This window comes from Oncorhynchus keta, unplaced genomic scaffold, assembly GCF_023373465.1.
Source record: "Oncorhynchus keta strain PuntledgeMale-10-30-2019 unplaced genomic scaffold, Oket_V2 Un_contig_20346_pilon_pilon, whole genome shotgun sequence".
NCBI lineage: Eukaryota > Metazoa > Chordata > Actinopteri > Salmoniformes > Salmonidae > Oncorhynchus > Oncorhynchus keta.
In genome coordinates this window covers 10,077-17,325 of record NW_026281952.1, presented here as the reverse complement: position 1 = coordinate 17,325, position 7,249 = coordinate 10,077, and the positions used below count along the sequence as shown (strand labels likewise).

The 7,249-nt window shown below is 47.8% G+C and overlaps 1 long non-coding RNA gene across 1 annotated transcript; it reads right to left on the bottom strand.

The window, feature by feature from the left end:
• Window positions 1-1,242: 1,242 nt before the first annotated feature.
• On the bottom strand, window positions 1,243-5,080 carry LOC127920709 (uncharacterized). Its single transcript, XR_008107082.1, has 3 exons — window positions 4,993-5,080; window positions 1,941-2,003; window positions 1,243-1,334 (listed from the first exon to the last, which is right to left on the bottom strand). It is a non-coding gene; the product is annotated as an uncharacterized LOC127920709 (long non-coding RNA).
• Window positions 5,081-7,249: the final 2,169 nt, after the last annotated feature.

Here is a 7,249-nt window from a genome sequence, read left to right as displayed (position 1 = left end):
TCCTGGGGTATTGTGATGTCACCCTGGGGTATTGTGATGTCACCCTGGGGTATTGCGATGTCACCCTGGGGTATTGCGATGTCACCCTGGGGTATTGTTTGTAGATTAACCAGGATCAGATAGAGCTAGCCAGCTCCCAGACTGAAGGGGATCAGATAGAGCTAGCCAGCTCCCAGACTGAAGAGGGATCTAGATAGAGCTAGCCAGCTCCCAGACTGAAGGGGATCAGATAGAGCTAGCCAGCTCCCAGACCGAAGGGGATCAGATAGAGCTAGCCAGCTCCTCAGACCGAAGGGGATCAGATAGAGCTAGCCAGCTCCCAGACTGAAGGGGATCAGATAGAGCTAGCCAGCCCCGGACCCGAAGGGGGATCAGATAGAGCTAGCCAGCTCCCAGACCGAAGGGGATCAGACAGAGCTAGCCAGCTCCCAGACTGAAGGGGATCAGATAGAGCTAGCCAGCTCCCAGACTGAAGGGGATCAGATAGAGCTAGCCAGCTCCCAGCCCGAAGGGGATCAGATAGAGCTAGCAAGCTCCCAGACTGAAGGGGATCAGATAGAGCTAGCCAGCTCCCAGACCGAAGGGGATCAGATAGAGCTAGCCAGCTCCCAGACTGAAGGGGATCAGACAGAGCTAGCCAGCTCCCAGACTGAAGGGGATCAGATAGAGCTAGCCAGCTCCCAGACTGAAGGGGATCGGATAGAGCTAGCCAGCTCCCAGACTGAAGGGGATCGGATAGAGCCAGCCAGCCCCAGACCGAAGGGGATCAGATAGAGCTAGCCAGCTCCCAGACCGAAGGGGATCAGATAGAGCTAGCCAGCTCTCAGACTGAAGGGGATCGGATAGAGCTAGCCAGCTCCCAGACCGAAGGGGATCGGATAGAGCTAGCCAGCTCTCACCTGGCTGGATGTTTGACACCCCCTGGGTTAAGAGGGAGACAGACAGGTGTACAGGGTTCTCTCTCTCACCTGGCCGGATGTTTGACACCCTCTGGGTTAAGAGGAGACAGACAGGTGTACAGGGTTCTCTCTCTCACCTGGCTGGATGTTTGACATCCCCTGGGTTAAGAGGGAGACAGACAGGTGTACAGGTGTTCTCTCTCTCACCTGGCTGGATGTTTGACACCCTCTGGGTTAAGAGGAGACAGACAGGTGTACAGGGTTCTCTCTCTCACCTGGCTGGATGTTTGACACCCCCTGGGTTAAGAGGAGACAGACAGGTGTACAGGTGTCTCTCTCTCACCTGGCCGGTCATTCTCTGATCCTCTCTGTGTGTTGAAGGAGTCCCAGGCTTTCAGCAGGCTTGGAGGGTAGCAGCCCTTGACACAGTGGAGACTGGACACATACACTAATATTAGTACTAGTACCTATTGACCTAGCAATTCTACATAGATTATCTGATCGAGACAAGCAGTAGAGGCAGCGAGACAGAGAAAGAGACAGAGGAGAGACAGAAAGAGACAGAGAGGAGAGACAGAGAGGAGAGACAGAGAGAGAGGGGGGAAGAGAGAGAGGGGGGAAGAGAGAGAGGGGGGAAGAGAGAGAGACAGAGAGGAGAGACAGAGAGAGAGAGGAAGAAAGAGAGAGAGAGAGAAGAGAGAGGAGGAGAGAGAGAGAGGGAAGAGAGAGAGAGAGAGAGAGAGAGGAAGAGAGAGAGAGGGGGAAGAGAGAGAGAGAGGGAGAGAGAGAGAGAGGGAAGAGAGAGAGGGGAAGAGAGAGAGGGGGAAGAGAGAGAGGAGAGAGAGAGAGAAGAGAGAGAGAGGAAGAGAGAGAGAGAGAGAGAGAGAGACAGAGAGAGAGACAGAGAGAGAGACAGAGACAGAGACAGAGAGAGAGAGAGACAGAGAGAGAGACAGAGAGAGAGAGAGAGAGAGAGACAGAGAGACAGAGAGAGAGAGAGAGAGAGAGACAGAGAGAGAGAGAGAGAGGACGTGTATTTACTCCTTTAGTCCGATGAAGCCAGTGGTCTGGTTGTGTTTCTTCTCCTTTAGACTGCTCAGCTCCCTGAAACAGACAGACACCATTAGTCCAGACAGACACCATTAGTCCAGACAGACACCATTAGTCCAGACACACACCATTAGTCCAGACACACACCATTAGTCCAGACACATTAGAATACACTAGACTCCCCCCACAGTTATATCCCCGCGGCGGGCGGTTAAAATGAGAGAGAAAACAACGCATTCAAATAAAATAGATCATAAATATAATCATTCATATCTACAGGCTACATTGAGGGTTTTCACGCGGCACGACTTTCCACTTCCTCACGCCTGGTCAAACTGATGCAACATGGGACATTTGGTCTTCTTTATTTTGGTTCCTGCATTTTCTCCCCTGAACCTCGTCGCTCCGTGAGAGAAGATGACAGAAAACCTTGACCGATGTCAACAGACTGAAGATTCCTTCTATGGATCTATGACATGTTTCTGGTGAGCACGGGTTGATTTAGTATTCTAGGACAACAAGTAATGACAGAACAGAAGCTGACAGAAGAGATGCTGACAGAACAGAAGCTGAGATGCTGACAGAACAGAAGCTGACAGAAGAGATGCTGACAGAAGAGATGCTGAGGATGCTGACAGAAGAGATGTTGAGATGCTGACAGAAGAGATGTTGAGATGCTGACAGAACAGAAGCTGAGATGCTGACAGAACAGAAGCTGACAGAAGAGATGCTGACAGAAGAGATGCTGAGGATGCTGACAGAAGGGATGTTGAGATGCTGACAGAAGAGAAGCTGAGATGCTGACAGAAGAGAAGCTGAGATGCTGACAGAAGAGAAGCTGAGATGCTGACAGAAGAGAAGCTGAGATGCTGACACAGAAGAAAGCTGAAATGCTGATGAAAGAGAAAGCTGAATGCTCTGACAGAACAGAAGCTGAGATGCTGACAGAACAAGCTTGAATGCTGACAGAACAGAACTGAGATGCTGACAGAAGAGATGTTAGATGCTGACAGAAGAGATGTTGAGATGTTGACAGAAGAGATGTTGAATATCCAACAGAACAAAGCTGAGATGCTGACAGAACAGAAGCTATGCAGAAGAAGGGATGTTAGATGCTGACAGAAGAGAAGCTGAGATGCTGAGCAGAACAGAAGCTGAGATGCTGACAGAACAGAAGCTGAGATGCTGACAGAAGAGATGTTGAGATGCTGACAGAACAGATGCTGAATGCTGACAGAAGAGATGCTGAGATGCTGACAGAACAGAGATGAAGATGAAGTGTATTCACAGGTCAGGGTCTCAGATTCTCTATATTAGCAGGTCAGGGTCTCAGATTCACAGTGTATTTTCTATATTAGGTCAGGTCAGATTATACAGTGTATTTCTATAATGAGTCAGGGTCTCATTCACAGTGTATTTTCTATATTAGCAGGTCAGGTCTCAGATTCACAGTGTATTTTCTATATTAGCAGGTCAGGGTCTCAGATTCACAGTGTATTTTCTATATTAGCAGGTCAGGGTCTCAGATTCACAGTGTATTTTCTATATTCAGCAGGTCAGGGTCAGATTCACAGTGTATTTTCTATATTAGCAGGTCAGGGTCTCAGATTCACAGTGTATTTCTATATTGCAGGTCCAGGGTCTCAGATTCACAGGCTGTATTTTCTATATTAGCCAGGTCAGATTCACAGGTCTATATTAGCAGATTCAGATTCACAGTGTATTTTCTATATTAGCAGGTCAGGGTCTCAGATTCACAGTGTATTTTCTATATTAGCAGGTCAGGGTCTCAGTTACAGTGTATTTTCTATATTAGCAGGTCAAGGTCTCAGATTCACAGTGTATTTTCTATATTAGCAGGTCAGGGTCTCAGATTCTGGTCTCATATTAGATTCACAGTGTATTTTCTATATTATGGTTAGGGTCAGGGTCTCAGATTCACAGTGTATTTTCTATATTAGCAGGTTAGGGTCTCAGATTCACAGTGTATTTTCTATATTAGCAGGTTAGGGTCTCAGACAGACAGACAGAGTAATGTACGTAGGTTAGGGTCTCAGACAGACAGACAGAGTAATGTACGTAGGTTAGGGTCTCAGACAGACAGAGTAATGTACGTAGGTTAGGGTCTCAGACAGACAGACAGACAGAGTAATGTACGTAGGTTAGGGTCTCAGACAGACAGACAGAGTAATGTACGTAGGTTAGGGTCTCAGACAGACAGACAGAGTAATGTACGTAGGTTAGGGTCTCAGACAGACAGACAGACAGACAGACAGACAGACAGACAGACAGACAGACAGACAGACAGACAGACAGACAGACAGACAGAGTAACGTACGTAGGTTAGGGTCTCAGACAGACAGACAGACAGACAGACAGAGTAACGTACGTAGGTTAGGGTCTCAGACAGACAGACAGACAGACAGACAGACAGACAGACAGACAGACAGACAGACAGACAGACAGACAGACAGACAGAGTAACGTACGTAGGTTAGGATCTCAGACAGACAGACAGACAGACAGACAGACAGACAGACAGACAGACAGACAGACAGACAGACAGAGTAACGTACGTAGGTTAGGGTCTCAGACAGACAAGACAGACAGACAGAGTAACGTACGTAGGTTAGGGTCTCAGACAGACAGACAGACAGACAGACAGACAGACAGACAGACAGACAGAGTAACGTACGTAGGTTAGGGTCTCAGACAGACAGACAGAGTAACGTACGTAGGTTAGGGTCTCAGACAGACAGACAGACAGACAGACAGACAGACAGACAGACAGACAGACAGACAGACAGAGTAATGTACGTAGGTTAGGGTCTCAGACAGACAGACAGAGTAACGTACGTAGGTTAGGGTCTCAGACAGACAGACAGACAGACAGACAGACAGACAGACAGAGTAACGTACGTAGGTTAGGGTCTCAGACAGACAGACAGACAGACAGACAGACAGACAGAGTAATGTACGTAGGTTAGGGTCTCAGACAGACAGACAGAGTAACGTACGTAGGTTAGGGTCTCAGATAAACATACTTGGAGATGATAATCTCGTGGAGGATTTCTCCAAAGGTTTTCTGTTCCTCTCCATTCACCTGGTCACATCCTTCTACTGGGATAATCTATATATATATATAGAGAGAGAGACACACTGGAATGATCTACACAGAGAGAGACACAGAGAGAGAGAGACACTGGAATGATCTACACAGAGAGAGAGAGAGACACAGAGAGAGAGAGAGAGAGAGAGAGAGAGAGAGAGAGAGAGAGAGAGAGAGAGAGAGAGAGAGAGAGAGAGACAGAGAGAGACAGAGAGAGAGAGAGAGACAGAGAGAGAGAGAGAGAGAGAGAGAGAGACAGAGAGAGAGAGACAGAGAGAGAGAGAGAGGTCAGGTTCAGATCAGCTCCTGCATTTTTCAGCATTTTCTTTAAAAAAAGATAGATTAAGAGTCAGATAAACTTAGGTTTTGTCTGGAACACATACTGATTTTACCCTCTACAACATAACCCCTACTTCAAATCAAAACTTAAAACCTACAACCTGATTTTGGACGGAATTACGGAATCACCTGGAAGGTTCACAACTACCAAGATTTTTACTCTATACAGCAAATTCTCTGGAAAACAACAGAAACCTGAAAACACCATCCAACCTGGAACTGAGTGAGTAATGTTTAGTCTGAAACTATATCTTATTTCCAAAAGCCAAGAAGAAAAATACACAACATTACTTTATAAGGACTGAATTCTAACATAATTCTGCCAAGCTTGATACAGCTTCAACTAGCACTGACGTGTCAAGTGAGAGGTGTCAAAGCCCATTAGCCCAACAATGGCAGGAGAGTCACACAGTCTACCCCAACCAAATGGAGAGGCCTTAGAAGCTCCTCCCGCTGTTCAGAGGCAATTAAAATACAGTACCCTGTGCATGTAAAGAATGAGAAGTCAAGAAAAGATTACAAATGAAGCTCCTTATGGAAAATCAAGAGACACTTTTTGCTGACTATTACAAAAATGGGAACATCAGCAACCTTATCTTCCACACAAACCATCCCCAACGAGGACTCTGGCACAGTAAACTATATAGCACACTACCCCTCTGTTACGAGAGCGGGATTACCGAGGGGTGGAAACTCAGAATACTTGATAACGAGGACTCTGAGTCATGTAATATAAATATCTATAAGTCCGGGTAACAGTGATCGTACAAAGTAACCACAAACAGCTTCAGCTGGACTTTCACCTAATCAAAGAATTAGCCCAACAGGAGAAGCTCTCCCTTGATAAAGATACCCCCACCCCGAGCGGGTCAAACCAGAGCTCTTCATTATGTAACACCACAGACGAGCAACCCCCAGCGGAGAGTCAACCTCCCAGCACGGACTACCACTCCCTCATTGAAATGAAGGACAAATTCACCCAGCTGGAGGTAAGACAGGTGGAGCTGGAACAGCAGGTGATTACACTTCAGTCAGCACAGACCCAGACAACAGTCCAGCACAACAACACCCCCTCAGACCCGGAGAGCTGGAGGTGGACAGAACATATCTGCACTCTGGACTGTGGTGAGACAACTTCAACAGGAGAAAGAGCAGAATCAGGAGAAGAACAGAGCATTAGAGGAGAGGATCGGACTGCTGGTGGAGGAGAGGTTGAGGGGATGGAGGAGAGGGTGAGGGGGACGGAGGAGAGGTGAGGGGACGGAAGGGGAGGAGAGGTTGAGGGGCTTCGTGACAGAGAACAACCACTAAGAGGTGGCCACCCCCACCCTGAGAAGCCAGCAGAACAGCCCACCCCAGCACCTGACAAAAGTTTCGACACCACAGCAGAACAGTCCACACCAGACCCTGACCATAGAGTCGACACCACAGCAGAACAGACAAATGAAGAACCACAAGCCCAGCGGCTCTCACCCCCTCCGAGCACCCCCCCTGTCAGCCACCCTGATAGCCCTTCTGACAACCCCCTCACACCCACTGAGGACAAACACAAGACACAGATTGTACTACTTATGGACTCAAATGGGAAATATATAGAAGAAAAAAAACTTTTTCCCAAACATAGTGTGTCTAAACTCTGGTGTCCAAACACCCAGCGTGCCCTCGACCTTCTGTCTGAGGACCAACTAGGTTCACCCAGCCACATAATAATACACACAGGCACAAACGACCTGAGAGCACAGCAGGAAAGGGTGGCAACAGCACTGAAGGGAGTGATTGAAAAGGCTTCTTCTACTTTCCCCAACGCACAAGTGGTTATCTCCACCCTGCTACCACGAAAAGACTTCCACCCT